Source organism: Triticum urartu, chromosome 3A (genome assembly GCF_056163025.1).
Source record: "Triticum urartu cultivar PI428250 chromosome 3A, HENAU_Tu73, whole genome shotgun sequence".
In the NCBI taxonomy this organism is placed as follows: Eukaryota; Viridiplantae; Streptophyta; class Magnoliopsida; order Poales; family Poaceae; genus Triticum; species Triticum urartu.
The window spans coordinates 747,084,750-747,092,891 of NC_141875.1; the positions used below are offsets into that span (position 1 = coordinate 747,084,750).

The 8,142-nt window shown below is 40.9% G+C and overlaps 1 pseudogene; it reads left to right on the forward strand.

The window, feature by feature from the left end:
• The first annotated feature begins 5,457 nt into the window (after positions 1 to 5,457).
• On the forward strand, positions 5,458 to 7,768 carry LOC147982636 (uncharacterized; annotated as a pseudogene).
• The last annotated feature ends 374 nt before the right edge of the window (positions 7,769 to 8,142 follow it).

Consider the following 8,142-nt stretch of genomic DNA (forward strand, 5'->3'; position numbering starts at 1 on the left):
TAGTTTTTGTAGCTTGTGTAAAAAATACAAATTTCGATGCTTGATTATAACTATCCAGGAGATATTTTTTTAAATATTTTTTATACATGCCACAAAAAATGTTCTCTCTTTGTGAAATTTTGTGTGTGAACATAGAATTTCCGAATGTACACGCGAAAATATTCTTCAGAATTTGTTAACATTTTGAAATGTGTTTTTTATAACGTGAAGTCGCTTTGTGAGTTGTGTAATATGGTGAACACTCCATGTAGCAACCATTGGTTGGGTAACTAGTGGGGTGGTTATACTTTTGACCCACCCATGTGTCTCATTTTGTTCGTGCCATATATACAATGCTATGGGGATTTCACCATGTGTGACTAGTTGTTGCACCTTATTCACACGTTTTCTAATACTCTACTGCACCACTCAAAAAGAATGTATGTTTAATGAAAATTATCATTATCACCTCCAAGAGTTTACGTTGGAGCAAATGCAGGTGAGCATATCGAATAATCAAAACTTTACGTATAGAAAACTATAATATCAAGCACATTTTTCATTCCTTGGTGATTACTATTAGCATTGCTATTTCCGTACCAAGTACATAGCATAGACACATTGACAACTTATTCTGAACCTTCCAAGACACAATTGACTACAAAAAATGGGTAAAGATTTGCATGAATGGTCCAATTTACAAGTTAGAACTTTCTAGAAATATTCTTACCTAACCAGACACTAAAAACTTCGATTAATATATCTAATAGACCATATGATTTAGAGATATCTACTATATAGTTTATGCAATTGATAAAAGTTATTTCAAGAAAAGACGTGTAACCCCAGAAAGTAATTTTTTTATTTTTAATGGTTTAACAAAGCCCACTATAATGTATTTTGGCAAATTTGTTTAGCGGTTAACTATGCTAAATAAATAATATAAAATATATAATTTTTTAGAATTTAGTATTAATTATAAAAAAGACTAACATGCAAAGAACGTGTATAAAGAGGTAAAAGAAATTAGTATAAATTATTGTTTTCCTTCACCACCTTCCTCTCCCGCAAATCTTTCCTCTTACCCGCAATCGCATCTAGAAGCAAAGATAACAACTTGAGGTACAACTCAAAAGGTGCTTTGTGTGTGCTTCCATGAGGTACCACTCACCCGAGCGAACCCCTTCCTAACCTCCACAAACCCGCCCCTCTGTTGTTATGTTGGGCGTGTCCTAAACTTGGGACACTTTTTATTTAACATGGCCCATTGAGTTGTCTTGGGCAGTCTAAATATATGGCAACGACGTGTGAAGATGGGAGGGTTTGTATGTGGGATACAACCACAGAATATTTTTCCTCGACGTCATCGAGAAGGTTCCTAGACATCAGGCGGCTAACAATGTAATTGTGCAGCAACACTTTGGTGGTCTTCACATCCGGGGCTGCATGGGGGTTGGACATGTCACTGTTCAGGTGAGAGCATTCGTGGTGATGATGTTTCTAATTTGATGTTCATTTAACCTATGGATAAGATGTTAGCCTATTTGCATCATATCTGGTCAAATTCTACCTGGATATTGTGCGCATGTAAAAACCCGGTGCACAATGGTAAAAATTCTTTAATTTGTTGAATAGTTTTGCTCTAATGTTTGTTGTTGACCTAGTTAGTATTGATGACTGCATGCTGTGAGATTGTCCACTGATGGACCGTGTCTTTATTATTATTGTTAAAACTGCGGTCTTGGCATCAATTTCTTGGTGTTTACAACCGAGACAACATCTGGAGATGGTGCTGCGCCCAAACAGAGCTCTTGTACATGGCACTAGAAGTTGTGGTTATGCTGCAACAGTAGCAAGTATACATGCCTAGGTAGCAACCGCAAGAGTAGAAAAAAGAACATGAGACATTGGTGCCTGGGACGAAGGACAAGAGCACCTCCGCCTTGTCTGACTTATGCTCGTGACGATGGCAATCAACAGAAATGGAGGAGCTTGGCGTCCGCTAGTGGGCACAAACGTATCAATCTAGTACGACCAAGAGTGTATCTTTATTTTGCAGAAATACTTTCGATCTATTCATCATCAATCATGGCAGTACAATGAATGCTATAAGTAATAAAAATTACATCCAGATGTGTAGACTACCTAGCGACGACTACAAGCACTGAGACGAGTCGAAGACGTGCCGCCGTCAGCACAAAATAAATAAATTTACGCCAACAAACATGTGGTTGGATGGTTAGATGGACAATGGTATCCCAACCAACACGTGCCGCCGCCAGCACAAAATTACATTCATGGTTATTGTAACGAGTGCCTATAATATGGGGCTCTAGAGTGCTGAAGCGGCGAACTGAGCTGAGGCCGGCATAAGGAGTGACAGAGTTATCCTCTACTTTTATTTGTTCATGTTGTCTCCACAAACTGACTTGTGTACGTGTTCATGGATCAGAGACAGTGTGTGCTACCACGAGCACAAGGACATCTAGGTGCGGAAGTAAGGAGCTCGTCGAGAGGCTCGGTAGGACGGAGGGTGTCTCGCTGGTTACCTGCATCATTGCCAACGATGCCATGGGATTTGTGGTGCACATGGTCAAGGAGATGGGTGTGCGGATTCTTGGGCAACCTCGGCTTCGATCAGCATGTCAAGACAGGATACGTGCTATTGAAAGGTACATGGGTTTATCACATGTTCTTACGAGGTCGTAAGAAATTAAATAGCCTGCTGGATGGATCAGAGATGATTTTTCAACTTTACGTACTTGAATCTTTGTTGCTGCTCATGGAGCAAAAAGGCTTTCAGTGGATATTGCTACCTATCTAATTAACGTACTTATTAGCATGGCTTTCTGAGTGACATAGATTCAGAGTCCTTCCATTGAAATCTAGAGCATCGGGTGAATTTTTGTTCAGGTACTAGAAGGAGAGCTTTGTTTTGTGTTAAAAATGGTGTCCAATAGTTAGAGCTAATAACTGGTCTTCTAAGCACTCATGTTATCACATACTATTAATTATGCATGATACTAAATTCAATATAAATCCTCAAATGTATAATCCTTCTGTTTCCCTGAAATATATGTTTCATGCTTGTTCTAATAGGGTTCATAGTTAGCGCAGTAGCAAGTATTGGCACCATATGTGGATCTTGACTCACTTAATATGACTGATGGATATTCAGGAAGTGACTTGAAGGCACGTTTATGTTGGTGTGACCCTCTCATGCCCTTCAACGATGAGAAGGTAATATCAAACTCTCATTGACTTTCCTTCCACTTGAAGCTCACAGCAGGACAGAAAGTTTAGCGAAAGGTGAAGCTACACCTGAGCATGTAATACTTGGAAGTGAGGACATCCGGCGTCTTATAATAGATGATCTCCCCATGATTACACGAGTAAATGCAGTGAACAAAGAGGGGGGAGGAGGCGTCTGCCTCGGGCAGCGTGGTGGACAACTCTTCGAGGTTTTGCTGGTAGTTGCTGGGCGCAGTGTAGTTTCCACTGTCACAGTGGTAAGCCCAGTAACTCTGACTGTGACTGTGGTAATAAGGAGATTTAGTGCAACCACAACATGTGCCGCTGTCTTGATGGTTGTGATGGCGTGGCCTGAAAAAAGTAGATGAGCGTAGCTATTAATCATGTAAAAATGATTTTTTTAGTCATACTCACATGTTGCTTCTTAGTTTTATTCAAAAAATTATTAATGAACAAGTTGAACTGACAGTTTGCACAGTATTCAGTTCAGTGAACGTCATGATGGCACTAAATGTAAATCCACTCTTTCAAAAATCATATTCTTGGCTAATTAAAAGGTCAAAGAAATAAAAGTTGAAAAGCTTTTAATATTGTTCGAAACTGTGTCCAGATTTAGTTTTTCAACAATGCAAACTCTACAACTAAACTTGTATTATGCAATATCACTACACCTCCCACTACGCCCAGCACAATCCAAAGAGTCTTCTGTCCTCCGACATGTAGTTGGCATGTAACGCATGGAAAAAATACAATGGAAAAAAAGTAATGAAATGCGTGTCTCATGCTTAACTCACCGTTCAAAGCCTTGAAGAATTGATATTGTTCCAGCCGATAACCGCCTATAGCTGAGGGAGCATTCCCCCCCCCCCCCCCCCCCAGCCCAACACAAATTCCTGAAGGATATGTCACATCAACTGGCAGTTCACTAGCAGCCTTGTCGAATGCTTTACACTGGGCAGGGACCATCCATCCTAAAGGCTGTTTCCAAATCTCCATAATGAAATATGATGTTCCTCTCAGCAAACCCAAGACTGCACACAACCCGGGCATCCTGGGAGGCCCGAGTGAGACATCTCTTGCAGTCATAGGCCTTTGTGTTACCATGACATCTTACCAGAGCATATGTTCTGTCCTGGTTGGAACCAACTATCTGCCTGTAGAACAAAGAGGGGGAGGAGGCGACTGCCTAGGGCAACGTGGCGAACAACTCTTCAAGGTTTTGCTGGTAGTTGCTGGACGCAGTGTAGTTTCCACCGTCATAGCGGTAAGCCCAATAACTCTGACTGTGAATGTGGTAATAAGGAGATTCTGAAGCAAGCAGGCCCGGTCCTAATGGCGGGGCCGCGGGGGGGGGGGGGGGGGGGGGGTTACCAAGGGCGAACACACGTACAGGATCGTGGGGGCGAATGCCCCCACTCGATTTTTTGGGCCACTTATACCTGGCTTCATATACGTGGCTTTGCCCCCGCTCGGCCCAGAATATTTGCCCCCACTGCCTGGCTACTTCTCTACTGATCTATTATATAAAGCCCAGCCCATCTTTTCTTCTGTGGAAAAAAGACAGCAGCGGAGGAGCCCATCTTAGAGAGATTGAGACACGAGGCAATGCATGCAGGCTAGAAGCGTACGCGTTCGTCAAACAAAAAGAAAACCATATCGATATCGTTCGTCCGTCGCCTGGCTTCTCGCACGACCGCCGAAGCGAAACGAAGCCGCCGCCGCCGCCGCCGACGCCCAAATATCAGCCTCGATCTGCAGTTCTGCACCTGCACGTACACGCCGAGTCGCCGACCGGCCGGTCGGCCCGAGTTGCCGTCCCCAAGGAGTGAAACTGAAAAAGACGTGCGCCACTCATCAGCCCTAGGTTCAGTTCTGATCTTTCCTTTCTAATTTTCAAAGTATTAGTCTACTCTGCTTCCTTGTTTAAAAGGTACAAGTTAGTAATTACGTTGACTCAATCTTGCTTCATATAACCACTTCGTATGAATAAGTTTAACCACTCGTGAAACCCTAGGTTCAGTTCTGCTGGGAGTAGAATAAAATATATAGACTATAGTATTATACTGACTTGATGTACATCAATTTATGTATCATTTAACTATTTGACATTTCAGGAAAGCTAATGGAGAGATATTTTGCAAAATCCACAACTGGTAGTATGCCTGAAATAGTTGATCTGGACAAGCTTACTCGGGATCCATCTAAAAGGAAGAGACTTACAGATTATAATATCAATCAGCATGAGGAGATTAGGAGAAAGTACCTGACATGGGGGGCTTATCAACCTTGTCCAGCCAAGTTTAAACCTAGCTGGATTGGTAAGAGTAAGCGGTATTTCAATCCTGAATGGTATGATCTGCATCGTAATTGGCTAGAGTACAGCGAGGAAGAGGACAAGGCATATTGCTTGTATTGCTATTTGTTTAGAGACAACATTAAAGGTAACAAACCTGGGCATGATGCATTTGTGGCAGATGGCTTTGTCAATTGGAAGAAGGCAGTAGAGAGATTTGCGACTCATGTTGGTGATCGTGATAGTTTTCATAATAAGGCCCTTAAGAATGGTGAGGATCTAATGAAAACAGAATAATCAATCCCTGTAGCCTTTCATAAACAAAGTGAACTTGAGAAAAATGAGCATCTTATCCAGTTAAATGCTGCAATTGTTGTATGCAGATACTTGTTGCATCAAGGACAACTGTTTCGGGGCCATTATGAGTCAAAAGAGTCTACAAATAAAGGAAATTATCGGGAGTTGATGGACTATACAATTATGCACAATGATGTTATAGCCAAGGCATTCAAAAATGCCCCAGTTCATAATCAGTTGTTGTCTTCAACAATTCAAAAGGATATCATCGAGTGCTTTGCAGAAGAAGTATTGAATTGTATTTTGAAGGAGCTTGACAATGGCGTGTTCAGCTTATTAGTTGATGAATGTCGTGATGTTTCCGACAAAGAGCAAATGGCAGTGGTTATACGTTATGTTGATACACATGGACTGTCAAATGAGAGGTTTGTTGGTGTTCTTCATGTGGAGGAAACAACATCTGCTTATCTCAAGTCTAAAATTGATTTTATAATTGCAAAACTTGGTTTGAGTCTACAACAAGTGAGAGGACAAGGTTATGATGGAGCGAGCAATATGGCAGGTGAGTTTAATGGTTTGCAAGCCAAGATTATGAGGGAGAACAGTTCAGCTTATTTTGTACATTGTTTTGCTCATAAACTTAACTTGGTTGTTGTGGCCATTGCAAAAAAGATATTTGATGTTGGAGATTTTTTTGATATGATATCATTGTTGGTGACTGTTGTTGGATCTTCTTACAAGAGAAAGGATAAACTTAGAGAGAACCATCGAGAAGAAGTAAGGAAAGCGATTGGTAAGGGAGAGATTGCTACAGGATCAGGATTAAACCAGGAGCTTTCTCTTCAGAGACCAGGTGATACTAGATGGAATTCTCATTATACCACTTTGTTGAGTTTGTCTAAGATGTTTCCCTGTGTGATAAAAGTACTAGAATATGTGGAGGAAGAGGGTTCAGATGCTACTAAGCAACGTCAAGCCAGTGGCCTTTTAAAATATTTCCAGTCATTTGATTCTGCATTCTTCCTACATATGATGATGATTATATTAGCTTTAACAAATGGGCTATCAAAAACCTTTCAAAGAAAGGATATGGACATTGTTAATGCTATATCAGATGTGGAATCAGCTAAGCGAGAGCTAGATAAGCTTAGATCTGAGCAAGGATGGAATTCTCTCCTGAGCAAGGTATGTTCTTTTTGCAACAAGAATGATATTTCTGTTGTGGACATGGAAAAGGAGTATGTAAATCCAAAGAAGCCAATGCAAAGGACTGGCATTAATAATGAGCATCATTACCGGGTCGACTGTTTTTTTTGCTGTTTTGGATTTATTGGTAGAAGAACTAAACCGCAGATTCAATGAGGTAAACAATGAGTTGCTTTGTTGTATGTCTGCTTTCAACCCAAGTTGTCAGTTTAGTCACTATGATGATGAGAAGCTGATGAAGTTGGCTAAGTTCTATCCTAATGACTTTAGTGATAACGAGCTAGACTATCTTGAGAAAGAGCTTTGCCTCTACATAGATAATGTACGCAATGATACAAGATTTTCTAGCTTGGAGACTATCAATGATCTGGCTAAGCTGATGGTGTCTACAAAGAAGCATCATTCTTATCCTTTTGTCTATCGGCTTTTAAAGCTAGTACTGACTCTTCCTGTTGCCACTGCAACTGTTGAGAGATGCTTCTCGGCAATGAAGCTTGTGAAGAATGCTTTGCGGAATAAGATGGGTGATGATTATTTGAGCAATAGCCTTATTTGCTTTGTGGAAAAAGAAATGCTGGATACTATTCCTAATGAGGTGATAGTTAAACGCTTTCATGCGAAAAATCGTCGTGGGATGAAGCGGAAGGAGGTAATGTGCTGAAGCTTTTATTTTCATCTATCTATGTTTACATTCTCTCTATGTTTAAAAATGTTTTTTTTTTCATGCAGCTTGAAGGCTAGAAATCAGGGACATAGCAACAAAAAGGGATGGCATACCCATATTTCTCAAGTTATTCTGTCTTAAGTGGTTAGTTTACTTTTATTTTGGCACTGAACATGTCATAGTTATGTGTGTGATGACATTATCTTTTAATAAATTCTATGATTTTGCTTCTTCGACACCATATGTATGCTTGTGTGGTTGGTCCTTTAGATTATCTGCCCCTTAGTTCGTATATATGTTTCTAAAAAAAATTGTAAACCTCTTGCCCTCACTAGTTTTTCGTCCTGGCTCCGCCCCTGGGGGTACCCATCCCTGGTCCCAGAGTGCAGGGGGCCCACCCAGGGACGTACGTGTATGTAGGCCCGCTGCTGGGTTTGCATGGACTGAAAAA